The sequence below is a fragment of the Quercus robur genome, chromosome 11, assembly GCF_932294415.1.
Source record: "Quercus robur chromosome 11, dhQueRobu3.1, whole genome shotgun sequence".
Taxonomy (NCBI): domain Eukaryota; kingdom Viridiplantae; phylum Streptophyta; class Magnoliopsida; order Fagales; family Fagaceae; genus Quercus; species Quercus robur.
This window is the reverse complement of record NC_065544.1, coordinates 3,076,866-3,094,438: the sequence shown is the minus strand read 5'-3', so window position 1 is coordinate 3,094,438 and position 17,573 is coordinate 3,076,866. Positions and strand designations below refer to the sequence as shown.

General features: G+C 34.8%; 1 long non-coding RNA gene across 1 annotated transcript; it reads left to right on the top strand.

Annotated features, from left to right (window-relative positions):
* Positions 1-11,477: 11,477 nt before the first annotated feature.
* LOC126705710 (uncharacterized) lies at positions 11,478-16,693 on the top strand. The gene is made up of 5 exons (XR_007648411.1): positions 11,478-11,584; positions 11,880-11,983; positions 12,957-13,035; positions 13,121-13,261; positions 16,427-16,693. It is a non-coding gene; the product is annotated as an uncharacterized LOC126705710 (long non-coding RNA).
* Positions 16,694-17,573: the final 880 nt, after the last annotated feature.

Here is a 17,573-nt window from a genome sequence, read left to right as displayed (position 1 = left end):
TTGATTCTTTCCTTAATCAAGGGGTTATTTATTTTTATACAAATAATGAGATATATGACTTGTGAAGAAGATAAAACTATGAACAATTTTTTTTTTTAAATGTTTTGTGTTAGCATGTAATGAATGCATGCAATAACATCTAGGTTGATAATTTGGATATGGAACAAGTACCATTGTTGCAATTTGATATTAACATATTTGGTTTCTTTCCCTTGATATATATATATATATATATATATATATATATTATTCAATAGTTAAGAGGTGAAGAATTTGACTAGATGTCTCTATTAGAAAGACTAAGAAGTGTCAACTAATTAAGTTACAAGTCATGTTAGCTTTTGTGCTTCAAAACATAGGAGCTTTGTTGGGAGTTATATTTGAGAAGACATGATGAATGGTACTTATGCTCGTTTTTCCCTTCTTCTTCTTTTTGTGTGTGTGTGTGTGTTCCTTATCCATTTTACTTCTTTTTGGAAAACTTAAATATTAGATTGGGGGAGAGGAAAAAAAAACAAAACAAAAAATGAAAGGGAATTACTTTCATTATAATGATGCTCTTTTGTAAAATTATAAGACCATGATTATTTATGTATTTAGAAATGCTAAAAAAAAGAAAGGCAAAAGGCAAAAGGAAAAAAGAAAAAAGAATTTATAGTCTATAAAAAATCTTACAATATCTTCGTATTCTTTTCTAATAACCAAGTAAATAAGAAACAACATCAAGACAAAGATATTTTGAAGAAGTAATCTTCTGTTTTTCTCTTCTTTTATTTTTTAATGTAGATTCTACTGAATCAAATTTAAAAAATTGAGTATATTTTGTTTGTTTGTTAATGAAGTATATTGTATTTTCTGTTGTAAGGGGATTTTCGTTATTCTAATGCCAAGTAAAGTATAAAGATTTTCAATGTTCTTTTTGAAACAAGAAACACAAAAGAATCAGTTTAATTGCTTGATGATAACGATGGGTCTCAAAACGCGGTCGTTTTATGTCGTTAGTTTATTACCTAACTGGAATCAAAACGACACAGTTTTGCTTGTTGTACCTAGTGCTGTTTACCAGTTTGTAACAATTCTAGTGTTTTTCTGTTCTTTACTTGTGTTGTGTCAACTGAATTTTCATGTTGAGGTTCTGTTAATGAAATGAATCTTCTTGCTTTTGCACATCCAATGGGCCTTCCTTTGATATCTTGTTTTAGTCAAATTAAAATGAAAGGGTGATAGATTGTATGGTGTTGCTAATATCTACAGGACAGAATGGTAATTTGATACTTCTGTGAAGATGGTTCTGGTGGAATTTGGCATTCTCTGCAATGCATTAACATCTTTCATTAGATGCTCATTGTGTTATTGCACTTTTGATATTATATGGCCTCTGGGTGTTTCAGTTAAGTAAAAGAGCTAACCTGGTATGTGATATTGTACTTTTAATACAAATAATTTGTACCACTTTTTGCGTTCGATTTAATGCTTTACTAATTATGATTGTGAATGTCTTTTTTTTTCTTTAACTTCAATTTTTTTTTATAAGAAAAGTGAAAAGATTACCTAATAGGTTGTAATTAGTGGAATGTAAACTATAATAATTCTAATCTATATATTACTAAAACCTGAAGCGTGACATTTATTGCTACTGAGCTCCTGTTGCGCCACCTCATCTCCACGTCATTTGCCACATAATTATTATTTATTATTTATTCCTTTTTTTTATTAAAAAAATATATAAATAGATTATTGATTTTACATATTCATCTTTGTCGGTTTTAACATCTATATATATTTCTTCTTTATTTCCAATTTTCCTATAATTTTTTTTACATTCACTTATTTTTTAAATATTTACATTTTCTTCAATCTTTCTTCTTCCCTTACCTTTTCATCTCCTCATTACCCTCTACTTTAATATTGCTATTCATCTTTCCCTTCATTTTCCTTTATTTGTCTCTTCTTATCCCTTCCCTCTTTTTTTTATTCTTTGCATAGTTTTCTCTCACAAAAAAGTTCTCTCTCTCTCTCTCTCTTTCTCTCTCTCTCAATGTTTTGGTAGATTTTTTATTTTTTATTGCATCTCCACTTTAGGTTGATAAATTTTTGTATTTTTAAGAACTCTAATTTAGGTTGATACGATTTAGTTTTGTGTTTTAAGTTATTATTATCATTATTTTGCTCTTTGATTGTTAAATTTTATTCGATTATATTATAAAAAATTAAAGATAGTAGATAAAAATAAAATAGTATTCCTTTACATAGCATAATTTGGATAATTTAGTGTTTATTGTTATATCTTTTAATTTTTCTTATTTTTTTCTTCTCTTTTATTTCACTCAATATTGAAATTCAACCATATCCTCCTTATCATTAAATTATTTATATTTTATCTCTCTTTTTGTTTTAAAAGATAAAAAATGTAATATTTTACTTAAATTCGAATAATAAAAAAAAATTGTGCTCATCAAATTGTACTCATTTTTTTTAACATTTACACTTTCTCCAACTTTTCTCCTTCTCTTTACCTTTTCATCTCCCCAAAAATTCTACCTTGATATCACTCTTCCTCTTTCCTTTTATCTTCCTTTATTTTGTTTCTTTTTATTATCATCCTCTTAATATAAATTTGTCATTCACTCTTCCATTCTTTACATAATTTTCTCTCACAAAAAAGTGGTTATTTTCCACTCTTTCTCCCTCAATTTTTTGGTGGATTTTTATTTTTATTTTTCTTGCATCTCTATTTTAGCTTGATAAAGTTTTGTATTTTTTAGAACTCTATTTTGGTTGATGGGATTTAGTTTTGTGTTTTAAGTTTTTTTTTTATTTTTTTTATGACTTTGATTGTTAAATATTATTGTAGGGACACGATTCGCAACGAACCACAACAGTGTTGGGTTAGCACGTAAAAAGGCCCAGACAATATCATTTGTAGAGAGTGGGTTTGAAAGGCTAGGCCTTGGTTACCAGGCGGTGGGTTTTTTGTGGTGTTCATACATGTTTAAGGTGTTTTCACCCCTGGAGTCTTTCTCCTGGAGGTGGGTTGGGAGGCCCTCCCTTTTGGCCATCTTTTCCAGCCCCCTTTCCAGATTACTTACTTTTTCTTTTATACTAGCCTGCGTTCGCTTTCCTTCGTCCACGTGTAGGGTCGACCTTTCCAAGACTGATACTTGTCTCGTCAGTTCAAACCAAAGTCGTTGGGGGTGGGTGATAAAGCCGAAGAATACGGCTCTGTTAGGTGCAGAGTATTGTATGGGAAGGGTAGTAAGGGCAGCTTTTCCTAGATATTTTAGATTTTCTTTCAGGTTTGTCCCTATACCGTTTTTACCCCTCTTCTCGGTGGAACTTTGGGTCAGCCGAGGACTGAACTGTCCTCGGCTGCATCTCCGGGCCATTTTGTGCTTTATATTATTTGAGCTTGGGCCATAGTCTTCTTTGGCTTGGGCCTTCGGACTCCCCATGAGTAAGTGGGCCTGACCCATAAATTATTGGGCCTCACAACAGCCCCTCAAAACCCTGCTGTCCGACCTCCTGGTTGAAGAGGGGGGTTTTGGTAATACCGAGCCTTTATTATGGCTCATTTAATTCTGCCTTTCACTGACGTTGGTAATTCTCCACCTGCCCAGGAGATGTATCGGTCTACGAGATGTTCCTCTTAATTCATTCAAGATACGCTCATGCCGTTTGGTTATCCGAAGCGTTTCTTTAATAGTTTCCCTTCACGAGACCTCTCAAATTTAATGGTTACTGATGGTGTGGGGGAGCGGAACGGGCATATTCTTGTTTGCAGATTTCCTTGGAGATCTGAACACATTAAGTACCCTCCTCTTCGTCCCTCATATAAAGAGAAAAGACAAGAGTTGTTTATCTCATACCTGAATCCCTTAGATTCCTCCCAGAGTTTACTTTTACCCTCTGGTTATACCTTAACCTGTAATACGTTCACCATAGTAATAAGCAATGAAGAAGCCATTCCCCTCCCAAAAACACCATGTTCTAATAAAGCTCGAAATGGCTCGGTCAGGGCAAGGATGGCGGAGACTCAAGATTTTTCTCACATTCCTTTCAGCCAAAATCCGAAGCAGGGACTCGTCACGTCTCACTTTCGGCGTGACTGAGTCGAGGACACCCATTATCAGTACCACCCGCTCTCTCATGAGCATATCTAACATGGCACCAGTGTGTTAAGAGTCAGGACTGGGGCAGGGACTAAGTGCCCCTGCTTCTTCCTCTCTTCGTTCACTGGTGCCTCCCTTTTCTTTCTTCTTCTTTCCACCACCAGATCCATCCTGGTGCTTTTCCTTCTCCCTCTTTTGCTCATTTTTCTTTCTTTTCATCTCTTCCCTCTTCTTCTCCTCCTTCTTTTCATTCATCTCCTCCATCTTCCTCATTCATCTCCTCCATCTTTTTCTAAAGAAGGTCCTTCTCTCAATATGGGCGATACTGAGGCAGAGTTTGGAGGGACTTCGGAGACGAGTTTAAAAGACACCTGACCGTTTACTTATCTATATTGCTAATGTTTTTCTTTTATTGTTTCGGCAGTTCACCTTTTGTATAGGCTTGTTTAAGCCCCTCTTTGTACGTTGTAATACATCTTTATATTAATAAAAATTGTTATCATTTTACTTCGCATGCTCTATCTCTATGTTTCCGAAATGATAACGCAATGCATAGACATACAATCTTGTAAATTCTTTTTGTTTCTAAACCGTGACCGACGTTTAGGACCGAAGTTCCGGTTAATAAAAAGATCTTGCCCTGTGTTTATAAAAATAGTCCTGCTCAATAATACTAAATCGAACAAAATGATACTTAGGGCTGAAACTCCCTTTAGGCTGGAAAAAAAAAAAAAGGACATTATGATGAGCTTACCGAATCGGCCGGGTACAATTCCGCCGACCTTAGAGTACAATACTTGGGTCCTTAACCCCTTATCAAAGAGAATGGCGTTTTTACGAATTTGCAAGTGCTGTTCGGCACAATAATATAGCATTTGAATCAGTGACAACTAGGGCCAAAATACTTGCTAAGAAAAAGATATCCCCATAACTTTAATAGAATTGTTTGGCACAACAATGCCGACTGTGAAGAACGATACTTACCCCAAAACTAGCCGAGATGAGAACTGGATGCTCGATGCGGTGTAGGAAGTAACCATCCGAAGACATATCACCCACAAAATGAACAGCCCCCTTAGGCTACTGAATAGCGAGGCGTTTCGCCATCTTCCTAACACTCTTATGGGCCTTAACCTTTTTCAGTATTTGAGCCGAGGACTTTCCCCATCCAAGTAGTTGGTTTCCCCATAGGCTTGAGTCCGAGGACCTTGCAATGCCTTCGTTCTGTCCAAAACCTAGTTTTGTCATCCAAGTAGTTGGTTTCTCCATAGGCTTGAGTCCGAGGACCTCGCAATGCCTTGGTTCTGTCCAAAACCCAGTTTTGTCATCCAAGTAGTTGGTTTCCCCATAGGCTTGAGTCCGAGGACCTCGCAATGCCTTGGTTCTGTCCAAAACCCAGTTTTGTCATCCAAGTAGTTGATTTCCCCATAGGCTTGAGTCCGAGGACCTCGCAATGCCTTGGTTCTGTCCAAAACCCAGTTTTGTCATCCAAGTAGTTGGTTTCCCCATAGGCTTGAGTCCGAGGACCTCGCAATGCCTTGGTTCTGTCCAAAACCTAGTTCTGTCGTCCAAGTAGTTGGTTTCCCCACCAAGTAGTTGGTTTCCCCATAGGCTGGAGTCCGAGGACCACGCAATACCTTGGTTCTGTCCAAAACCTAGTTTTGTCGTCCAAGTAGTTGGTTTCCCCATAGGCTCGAGTCCGAGGACCTCGCAATGCCTTGGTTCTGTCCAAAACCTAGTTTTGTCGTCCAAGTAGTTGGTTTCCCCATAGGCTCGAGTCCGAGGACCTCGCAATGCCTTGGTTCTGTCCAAAACCTAATTTTGTCGTCCAAGTAGTTGGTTTCCCCATAGGCTCGAGTCCGAGGACCTCGCAATGCTTTGGTTCTGTCCAAAACCTAGTTTTGTCGTCCAAGTAGTTGGTTTCCCCATAGGCTTGAGTCCGAGGACCTCGCAATGCCTTGGTTCTGTCCAAAACCTAGTTCTGTCGTCCAAGTAGTTGGTTTCCCCATAGGCTTGAGTCCGAGGACCATGCAATGCCTTGGTTCTGTCCAAAACCCAGTTTTGTCATCCAAGTAGTTGGTTTCCCCATAGGCTTGAGTCCGAGGACCTCGCAATGCCTTGGTTCTGTCCAAAACCTAGTTTTGTCATCCAAGTAGTTGGTTTCCCCATAGGCTTGAGTCCGAGGACCTCGCAATGCCTTGGTTCTGTCCAAAACCCAGTTTTGTCATCCAAGTAGTTGGTTTCCCCATAGGCTTGAGTCCGAGGACCTCGCAATGCCTTGGTTCTGTCCAAAACCTAATTCTGTCATTCAAGTAGTTGGTTTCCCCATAGGCTTGAGTCCGAGAACCATGCAATGCCTTGGTTCTGTCCAAAACCCAGTTTTGTCATCCAAGTAGTTAGTTTCCCCATAGACTTGAGTCCGAGGACCATGCAATGCCTTGGTTCTGTCCAAAACCCAGTTTTGTCATCCAAGTAGTTGGTTTCCCCATAGGCTTGAGTCCGAGGACCTCGCAATGCCTTGGTTCTGTCCAAAACCCAGTTTTGTCATCCAAGTAGTTGGTTTCCCCATAGGCTTGAGTCCGAGGACCTCGCAATGCCTTGGTTCTGTCCAAAACCCAGTTTTGTCATCCAAGTAGTTGGTTTCCCCATAGGCTTGAGTCCGAGGACCTCGCAATGCTTTGGTTCTGTTCAAAATCCAGTTTTGTCATCCAAGTAGTTGGTTTCCCCACAGGCTTGAGTCCGAGGACCTCGCAATGCCTTGGTTCTGTCCAAAACCCAGTTTTGTCGTCCAAGTAGTTGGTTTCCCCATAGGCTTGAGTCCGAGGACCTCGCAATGCCTTGGTTCTGTCCAAAACCTAGTTTTGTCGTCCAAGTAGTTGGTTTCCCCATAGGCTTGAGTCCGAGGACCACGCAAAGCCTTGGTTCTGTCCAAAACCTAGTTTCTGGCATGGGAGCTTGGCTTTAGGGGAACTAGATCCTCGGCCAAGCCCCTAGAGCCATCTAAGTGATTAACGCTAGTAAACGTAGCCCCTAGCCAAGAACCATAGCCCCTAGCGGAACTTTACACAAGAATTCCATAATGAACAGTTAGAAATGGCAATGGAACTCTCTCGACCCACTGCCTATGCCAACACACAAGCCTCCCCACAGACGGCGCCAATTGTAGGGACACGATTCGCAACGAACCACAACAGTGTTGGGTTAGCACGTAAAAAGGCCCAGACAATATCATTTGTAGAGAGTGGGTTTGAAAGGCTAGGCCTTGGTTACCAGGCGGTGGGTTTTTTGTGATGTTCATACATGTTTAAGGTGTTTTCACTCCTGGAGTCTTTCTCCTGGAGGTGGGTTGGGAGGCCCTCCCTTTTGGCCATCTTTTCCAGCCCCCTTTCCAGATTACTTACTTTTTCTTTTATACTAGCCTGCGTTCGCTTTCCTTCGTCCACGTGTAGGGTCGACCTTTCCAAGACTGATACTTGTCCCGTCAGTCCAAACCCAAAGTCGTTGGGGGTGGGTGATAAAGCCGAAGAATACGGCTCTGTTAGGTGCAGAGTATTGTATGGGAAGGGTAGTAAGGGCAGCTTTTCCTAGATATTTTAGATTTTCTTTCAGGTTTGTCCCTATACCGTTTTTGCCCCTCTTCTCGGTGGAACTTTGGGTCAGCCGAGGACTGAACTGTCCTCGGCTGCATCTCCGGGCCATTTTGTGCTTTATATTATTTGAGCTTGGGCCATAGTCTTCTTTGGCTTGGGCCTTCGGACTCCCCATGAGTAAGTGGGCCTGGCCCATAAATTATTGGGCCTCACAATTATCATATTGCATTATAAATAATTAAAAATAGTATATAAGAATGTACTATTATTATATTACATAAAATTATTTGGATAAGTTAGTGTTCATTGTTATGTATTTTTTTTTTCTCATATCATTTTATTTAACATTTAAATTCAGCTACATCACCCATATATATCATTAAATTATTTATATTTCCACTCCTTTTTTATTTTAAAAATTTTAAAATATAATATTTTGCCTAAATTAAATAAATAAAATTGTCCACATTAAGTGGAGTAATGCTAGGGAAACACTCATTCTCACACCCAATGCATCAAAGGAAGAATGAAATACAAAACAAATCAAGTTAGAAACACTAAATTATTAAAAAAAAAAAAAAAAACTAATAATGCATATTTAATGTCATAGAATCATCATCAAATTTTGGAAAACGATAGGTTGCTAATGGAGAGAGAGAGAGAGAGAGAGAGAGAGAGAGAGAGAGAGAGAGAGAGAGAGAGAGAGAGAGAGAGAGAGATGGTATAGAAAAAAACCAATACAAAGTAATAAATAGTAGATAAAGAAAAAAAATCAAACGTCAATTAGTAATCGTTGATTGGAAAACAAAAAGGTTGTAAGGAGAAGTAAAAATAAAATAGAGATTACCGTGTGGAGAATATTAAAAACTTTACAGTGTAGTAACATAAACTGTTAAATTCACTTAAAAAATTAAATCAACAATCAACAATTAAATACAATCATAGTACTAAATTTAAATTTAAAACTAATCAAACTCTAACTATGGAAACCATATTAATCATAACTTAAAAAGAGATGTTCTTTGATAGTAGTAGAAATTACATAAGAAATAAAGTTAGAAAATTTAAAAATCCATTTTTTGACATTTCATTTAATCTTATTTATAATATATATATAATTTTCATAAACTATTACTTTTGAAAATCTAATGAACAATGCTACCTCTCATTTATTGTCTTTGTTATGCAAATCATCAGTTAGTAAATATATGATGATGGTAAGAAGCGTTACAAATGAGATCACTAAAAAATATATATAAAATTAATTAGCCACTATCATTATGGAGTAGTAGTCTATAATTTAACGCATCTAAAAAAGTGGAATATATAGAGTTTTTTTAAAGGTATGTGTAAAGATTCACTATATATGTGTGTGTGTGTGTGTATAAAGGTAAAAAAAAAGGGTATATTTAAGGTTTTTATTAACTTAAAAACTAATGAAAAACCAATGGTTAATAACTAAAATTATAGTATTAATAAAATATTTAATGAGACCTATTAGGTTCTAAAGACTTAGGATTTTATGTATTTAGAACAATAATATGTATTGTTGGTAAACAATGATCAAAGCAATATGTTTAGTTGTGTTTAGACTTGCTCAAAGTTGGTTCATGTATGTAAAGTTGGAATAAGCTGATGCAGATTTATGCTTCTCGGCCTGGTTCGATCGATCAAAGTTTAGGCTTGATCAATCGAAAATCGGGTCAGATGCGTTTTCTGCAGAATTCCAACTCAGCCCTAGTTTTGTTTTAAAACATTTAGGGTTTTCTAATTTGCCCTGGTATAAAAGACAAACCCTAGCCACGTTTTAGAATTGCTCATATTGCTGTTTGTGTAAATCTCTTGTGAGATCTGTGAGGAGCTTTCCTTTACACAAGCTTAGGATTATCAAGAAGGAAATTTCTTCAAGAGCTTAATGATTATTCAGTTGCTGCCATAAGAACTTAAAGAAACACAAGCGGGTGTGCTTGTACTTGTTGGAGAATCCAAGAAAGAAGGAGTCCGTGGTTTCGGAGCTTGCACATGGTTGTGTCAGTAAGTTTCTACTGGTGGGTAGTAATAGGATGTTAGTGGTCTAAGTCCTGTTGAACAACTTCGATTATTTCATACTGGATTTAGGTTTACCTTGAGGATAGCTAGGTTAAATCCTCCCCAGGTTTTTACCGGTTTGGTTTTCTGGGTAATCATATCTTTGTCTTATTTATCTTTCCGCTGTTTTGCATGATATGATTGTTTTGATTGTGATAACCTAGATTTGTTAATTTGGACTAAGTAACAACTTGGCTAATTACCTAGGTTAATCCAATTGTGTTTTTAAGGAGTCTAAAAACTATCAAGACCATCCTAAAAAAATTATCACGAGCAACGCGCGGGTTTGTGACTAGTATTTATAATAATAAGGATAATGATAATTATTATTTATTTATTTATTTTTATTGGCATTCATTTTTTATTAAGGTTGACTCTTGACTTGTAGTTACCTATGGCTGGACTTAGTGGATTGTGGATAATCGTATGTTTTTGGAGCTACCGGGAGTAATATATATATATATATATATATATATATAGAGAGAGAGAGAGAGAGAGAGAGAGAGAGAGAGAGAGAGAGAGAGAGAGAGAGAGAGAGAGAGAGAGAGAGAGAGAGAGAGAGAGAGATATTTTATTGACTTCATAAGCCACATAAATTCTAAAAACTCAACAATTTTACACCTCACTATTATCTTTATTCATTTATTTAAAAAAAATTTAATAACAAGATACAAAAAGTCTCTAATAACCCAAAAACTCTTTTCTTCATCTAAACTAAACTATATCAGTACTAGTCTCGTTACACACACTTTACGCTTATGATGAGACTTTTTTTTTTTTTTTTTTTTTTTTTGTGTCTAGTGTCATAATTTTCATTTTTTTTAATAAGTTTGTTTTGAAAACATGAATTAGTAGAAAAGTGTCCTATTTTGTAGACATTTTAAGTGAAGTTAGAGATATATTTTTACTGGATTGTCCTTAAGTTTTTTCCTGTTAAACCTAAGGTCTAAGGGTATTTCTAAACTACGTAAACGGCTAGTTCAAATAGGGGAATTTTCTTATAGATAATATAGATATATTTTCCTAATTTACATTAATTATTATTTTTTATTTGATAGTTGGTGAGTGCCAATTAAACTACAAGTTACTTAGACAATTAAAATTTTAATAATATAAAAGGTAATTACACTCCCCTCTTTTGAGTTTTGAGGAAATGACACTCTACCACAAACTTGTATGAAAAAAACACCCCCCCTCCCCCTAACATCCAATTGACCAAACTTTGTTAAATTAATACTGTATCAAATTTTGTTGCTATTGTTGTTGTAGTAGAAAATTAGAAAAATTAATAAATAAATAAAAATTTATTAACCTGCCCTTTGCTAAGGGTATGCTTCCAAAATTATCTTATTTCATAATTAAAATTTATTATTATAAATTTTTAATTAAAGTGTATATTAAAATATCAATTGTGAATTTTGCTTCTTCTTTTTTATAGATTATGAAGAGATTTTTCGTTGCAAGTGTTTTTTGGTACTTGATAAATTTCGTATTTTATTCTAAATTTATCAATTATATTTTTACTAACAATGATTAAATATTTTTTAAAGAGATTCTTATAAAAATTTAGATCATTCCATTATTAATATAAACAAAAGGGGAGTCTTTCTTGAAATTAAAAAAAAAAGAAAAAAAAAAAGGGTATTGTTCTTTTCTCTTCTAACTTATTCATTTCGCGCACCCGCATAAGTCTGAAAAGGCTCAGACCGACAAGACCTCATCTAAAAGTCTTAACACTATTTAAATGTCTAGAAGTCTAAACAATGTACTCTCTCTCTTTCTCCTCATTGAGCCCAGGTATTCTCTCTGTTTCGCCGAGGACCCAATTTCGGTTTTCTATTTCTGTTGCCGACCTTCATCATCTGTATGTATAATGTTGTTGTTTTGATACATCTTCTAGCTCATGCATAATAAATCCAATGTATTAGATTAAAAAGGTTTGTCACACTTATAATATCTGATTCTCGGAGATAAAATTGTAAAATGGTTTTTTTTTTTTTTTTTTTTTTTTTTTTTTTTTTAAATTTAAATTGTTTCAATTTTTATTTGAATTTGTGCTCAAAATTTTGGTTTTTGCCTGTTTGCCTTGTAGAGTGTAATAATTTGAAGTTAAAGTGAAAAGAAAATTCCAGGGCGGGGTTCTCAAGTAAGAGAAGGAAAATAAGGCAGCCTAATTCAAAGTTTCCTCTGCTCAAGGTGACACCTTCACATTTTGTTTCTAATTTCTATGCATTTAATCTATAATACTATTGCTACTTCAAAATATTATCTTCAAAGATTGCACAATTTTTATTTTTATGTGCTTGTTGCTATCATGTGTCAAATTGTCTTTTCATCAATTTTTTTTAGTGTCACAAGACTCAAAATGACCTGGAGGATTGGATTGGTATTGGTAAATTGCCAGATGAAATACTTGTTTCCATTTTGTCTCTCTTACCTATGAAACAAGCAATTAGAACTAGTGTCCTCGCCCGTAGATGGCGGTATTTGTGGACTTTCATTACTCATTTAGAGTTTGATGATCCTAGTGTAAAATATCTGTTGTTTTCTCGACCTCGATCGCCCTTTCCCACTCCTTTTGATATGCGTACACCCTTAGAACCTACATTCCCCCCATTTCTTGTTAAAAGGAGGAGATTTGTTGACTGGGTCAATCAAGTATTGAATTTACATAAGGATTCACATGTAGATGAATTCAGCCCTGAGTTTTCCGTGAATGGTGATTATTTTAAAAGTGATATTGACAGCTGGATAAACTTCGCTTTTCAAAAGAGAGTTAAAAGGCTTCATTTGATATTCGCATGTATGTGGGCTTCCACAAACAGATCATACACTTTTACGCCTCCAATGCTTCATAATTACAGACTCAATTCATTAGTACAACTTCGTCTGTGCTCTGTGGAGGTGACTGGAGAAGTTCTCGAATGCTTTTTGTCTGCTTGCCCAGTTCTTGAATTCTTATCTATATCAGAGTTGCATGTGATGAATTTAAAAATTTCTGGACCATCACTCAAGCTAAAGCAATTAGAGATAACTTGCTGCACGTTGACAAGTCTTGATATTTATGTTGTGAATCTTGTGTCATTTAAATATGTGGGAAAACATGAATGCATTTCTTTGAAGCACACACCCCGCATGTTAATGCACATTTTGGTGGGACTTATGCCAGCTATATTATCAAGAGCTTTTTCCAGTTTCAAAGCTATCTGTCTCAGCTAGAGACATTGGTGTTGGACTAAAGGTTTCAGGTTAGTATGTAAAAATCCACTTTTCTATTCCAAAGTACAAACAAAATAAGATGCTTATCCATTTTGTTGTGATTGAATTTTTCAGAAGTTAACCTGCTTTCCCAAACTACCCAAATTAAGGAATCTTAAGCAATTGGAATTGGGACTAAATCTCCGTGTGTTCTGCCTCCTCCTTTGCACATCCCTACTATGTGCATCTCCTTCATTAAATAGATTTAAAATTAAGGTGTTCTTACCTCTGAGTGCTTTGATTGTGGATTTTATGAATTGTTTATTTTTGGGTAAATTTCACTTTTACCACCCTAGATTATTATTGATTTTGCAATCTTCCCCTAAGATAATGATTTGTGCATTTCACACCCCAATTTAAAGAAAAAAAAGATTAGCAATTCACCCCTAAAGGAAAAATATGCCTAAATTACCCTCAACTCAAATAGTGGGATGACAGTTTAGTACACTTGGCATGTCAACTAAAAATAAGAAATTTTATTTTCTTAGATTTCTAATTAAATCTATTACAATTTTTTTTTTCTTTTTTTAACGCAAATGTTTGATGTGCCATATGATGCCATGTCACCAATTGTGTCAAGCATAGCTTTTGTATTTTTTTTTCCCTTGATTTTATGGGGTATGTTGATACAATTCTTTGAAATTGGGTGTTAATTGAATATTTGATTATCTAGGGGAGATTGCAAAAGATGTGTGAGGAAGTATGGCTCTTTTAGGGGCAGTTGTTGGGGGAGGGGGGGGGGGGGGGTGACCTTTGGACATTTATATTCGGAGGGGCTGGGAAGAGTCTTCAAGTTTTATTGCTTTTGAAGTGGGAGATGGTACTAGATTTAGTTTTTAGAGTGATTTATGGTGTGTTGAATACAAGAGAAGAACCCTAAACAATATTAACGTCTATGAGTTAAAAGATCTAGAACTACATTTATCTTTTGCTCCACATAATCCCAAGCAAGCTATTATCCTGGGGATCTCCCTTAAGGGGCATCAAACCCTACTAAGTGCCCGTTTGTTTCAGCGTTTGAAGCCTAAAACGCGCATTTTCAAAAAAGCCAGCCCAAAAGTAGTGTTTGGTAAGTATAAAACGCAACTTTTTGGAAAAAGTTGCGTTTTATATTTGTGAAGAAATGCGCGTTTGAGTTTATGGAGCTCTGGAGGTCCATCAACAAAAAGCTCATGCGCGTTTTGATTTTGATCCGTTGGGCTCTTCCAAAAATTACCAAATTATCCTTGATAAATCATCAGTTCTCATCTCATCTCTCTGCTCTCCCAACAAATTTCCAAATCCAAACACAAAAAAAATCTATAACAAATTCCAAATCATCTCTCTGCTCTCCCAACAAATTTCCAAATCCAAACACAAAAAAATCAATAACAAATTCCCAAATCATCTAAGGAAAAAAAAATCAATCCCTTGCAAATTAGGATTCCTCAAATGCAAAACAAAAAAACATCAGAATATAGCAAAATGATAGAATTACAGGACAAAATCTAAGCCGAATGCGTCAACAACACCGAGCTCTGGGTTCGATCAAATCGATGAACCCCTCCTAATCAAACCCGGACGACTCTGACTTCGACTTCGACTTCGACCCCATTTTCGATCTCCAAGCCCTTCCCTCTCAGCCACTCGCCGTCTCCGAACTCCACCGCCTCATCTTCGTCGCGCACTCTGATGGATTCTACGTCGCCAGAACCTGAGTGAGATGCTATCGATTCTGCCAAGAACCAACAGACGAAGTGCTAAGAGAAAAGGGAGAAAGGAAAAAAAAAAAAAAAAAGAGACAAAGAAGGAGAATGTTCTGGTGTTTGGAGGAATGGCAGGGAAGGAATAAAAAAAGGAGGAAAGAAGGATTAAAAAAGAAAACAGAACGGGTACGTGTGTGGAGGAGAAATTTAGTGGGAAAAAAAAGAAAAGAAGAAAGAAATGCCGTGTGGAGGATAAAAAAAGAGTGGAAAAAAAGAGGAAAAAAAGAATAATGAAATATTATCACAATTTTTTCACAATAAATTTTAAGGGGTCGGTTATTATTAGCTAATATTGGTGAGAAAAAAATAATTTTTTTAGAAAGAGAAAAAAATAATTTTAATAGTATGTTAAAATTAAAATTAGTATCAATTTTTATCATAATATTTTCACAATAAATCTTAAGTGGTAAGTTATTATTAGCTAATATTGGTGAGAAAAAAATAATTTTTTTAGAAAGAGAAAAACATAATTTTAATAGCACATTAAAATTAAAATCAGTATCAATTTTTATCACAATATTTTCACAATACTTTCACAATAAATCTTAAGTGGTAGGTTATTATTAGCTAATATTGGTGAGAAAAAAATAATTTTTTTAGAAAGAGAAAAATTGATTTAAGTATGATGAAGTAGTTGATTTTTAAGTATGAACCAAACTCACATCCAAAAAAAAAAAAAAAAAATGAAATAAACTCCCTTATATATACATTGTCCTTTTTGGTAATTTATCCCTCAAACTGCCACTTTTATAAGTGCTAGCCAAACACTCAGCTTTTTCATTATGCACTTTTTAACAGCTTTTACTAAACACTCAACTTTTTGAAACTCCACTTTTTCATTATGCACTTTTACAAAAAGCTGAACCAAACTCACCCTAATTGCTGACAATTTTTTTTATTGTCTTACACTACCTAGGGTAGACCATTTCTTCCCATTTTTATAGTTTTTTTTACCAAATTAGCTGTTTTTGTATTGTTGTATGTTACGATTTCAATATGACTTCTGAACAAGGTAGGCTTATGAACTTTCTGTTAGTTTTGTGTTATCATATATAATCCAATATAGTATACATGTAATAACTATCTAGATTGATAGTTGGATGTGGGACATATTATTGTGCACTCTGAGTCTCTGACTCGTGAACTATTGGATTTGCTGCCCCTCTCTAACCAAGAAACAAACCATACAATATGTTCAAGTAATTTAATTTGAATCCAAACTGACCCTTAGTTCTCAGAAACCCAAGCAGAACCCATTAGGTGTCGTAGACCGTTTCCAACATTCTACTGAAATGGTATGCCGCTGATTTCATCAGGTATTACGGGTTGTTCATGCCCATGGGAAAGATGTTATTAAGATAGATGAGAATGCACAAGGTCTCCCTAGACATTTTCATGTGAACAAGTATTATCCATAGTTTGAGGTATGATTGTTTATTATTATTTATGTCATTAAGATGATCAATATATATATTATTATCTAAAATTACGTTATATTATGTTTTAGAAATGTGTAGGAGCTAATGATGGCACACATGTTAGTGTCAAGCCTCTTCCAAGCAAACTAAGTGCATTTAGGAGTAGCAAGAGTGTCATAACAATCAATGTGATATGTGTTTGTGACCATGACATGCAGTTCACATATGTCCATGCTAGATGGAAGGGCAATGCAAATGACTCAAGGGTGCTTAGTGAGGCTATCAGTAACCCGAAACACGGATTTCCATGGACACCAACAAGTTTATGAATTATATATATTATTATCTTGTAATGTGATGGTGATGTATTCACTTGTTTGTATTCAACATTTTTTGTACATGGAACTAACTTGTAATGTGACTTGAACTCACATTTACAACCATGTAAATAAATTTATAATGTAACTTGAACATGTTATTGGCAGTGACAGCGCCAGGAATATTTTTTAGGGGGGGGGGGGGGCAATTTAAAGAGTAAGTACAATAAAGTTCTCAAGTTAAAAAAATTATTTCATAAATTAACTTTAACTCAACAAACTTGTGACCTATATTTTTCATTATACTAAAATCATTTATAATTTATTCTAAGATAAATTTTTAGTAATATATATAGTTAAAAAATTACTCAAAATCTTATTTTCCATCTTGTACACTAGGATGATCCCATATCGGTCGTCAATACACAACACTAGTATGAACAATCAAGCATAAAATGGTGAGATAAATAAACAATTAAGCAAATATATATATATATATATATATATATATATATAAATAACTTGGATAGGGGAAAATCTTAATATAATTGAGTCTTCTTTGGTTCAAAATATATTGTTTTTATCTTCTTCTTAATAAAAGTTACTTATCAAAAAAAATATATTATCATACAATACATGACACTATTATATATTTTTATATATATTATATAACATTCACTTTCAATAACACATTCACTCATGACTCAACAAAACAGTAATATTATTAATATATTTTATAAAGTTATAAACAAAAATTTAAAGAAATTACAGCCACAAGATTTTTTTTTATTTTTATTTTTATTGAGATTGTCAGACCCCCAAATGAAACTCAGCCAAGTTAAAATTGCTGAAGTACAACATACAGGGTTCATGAAAAAAAAAAAAGAAGAAAAAAGTACAACATACAGTTGTATAGCTCATTGTATAACAAAAATAGTAAACCGACTACACTAGTTTAGTCTTTAGTAGTATATTACTTGGTGTTCACAAGTTAAACACCGAGTGAGAGAAGAGAGAGTTTGAGAGAGAGATACCAGTGGTACTGTGA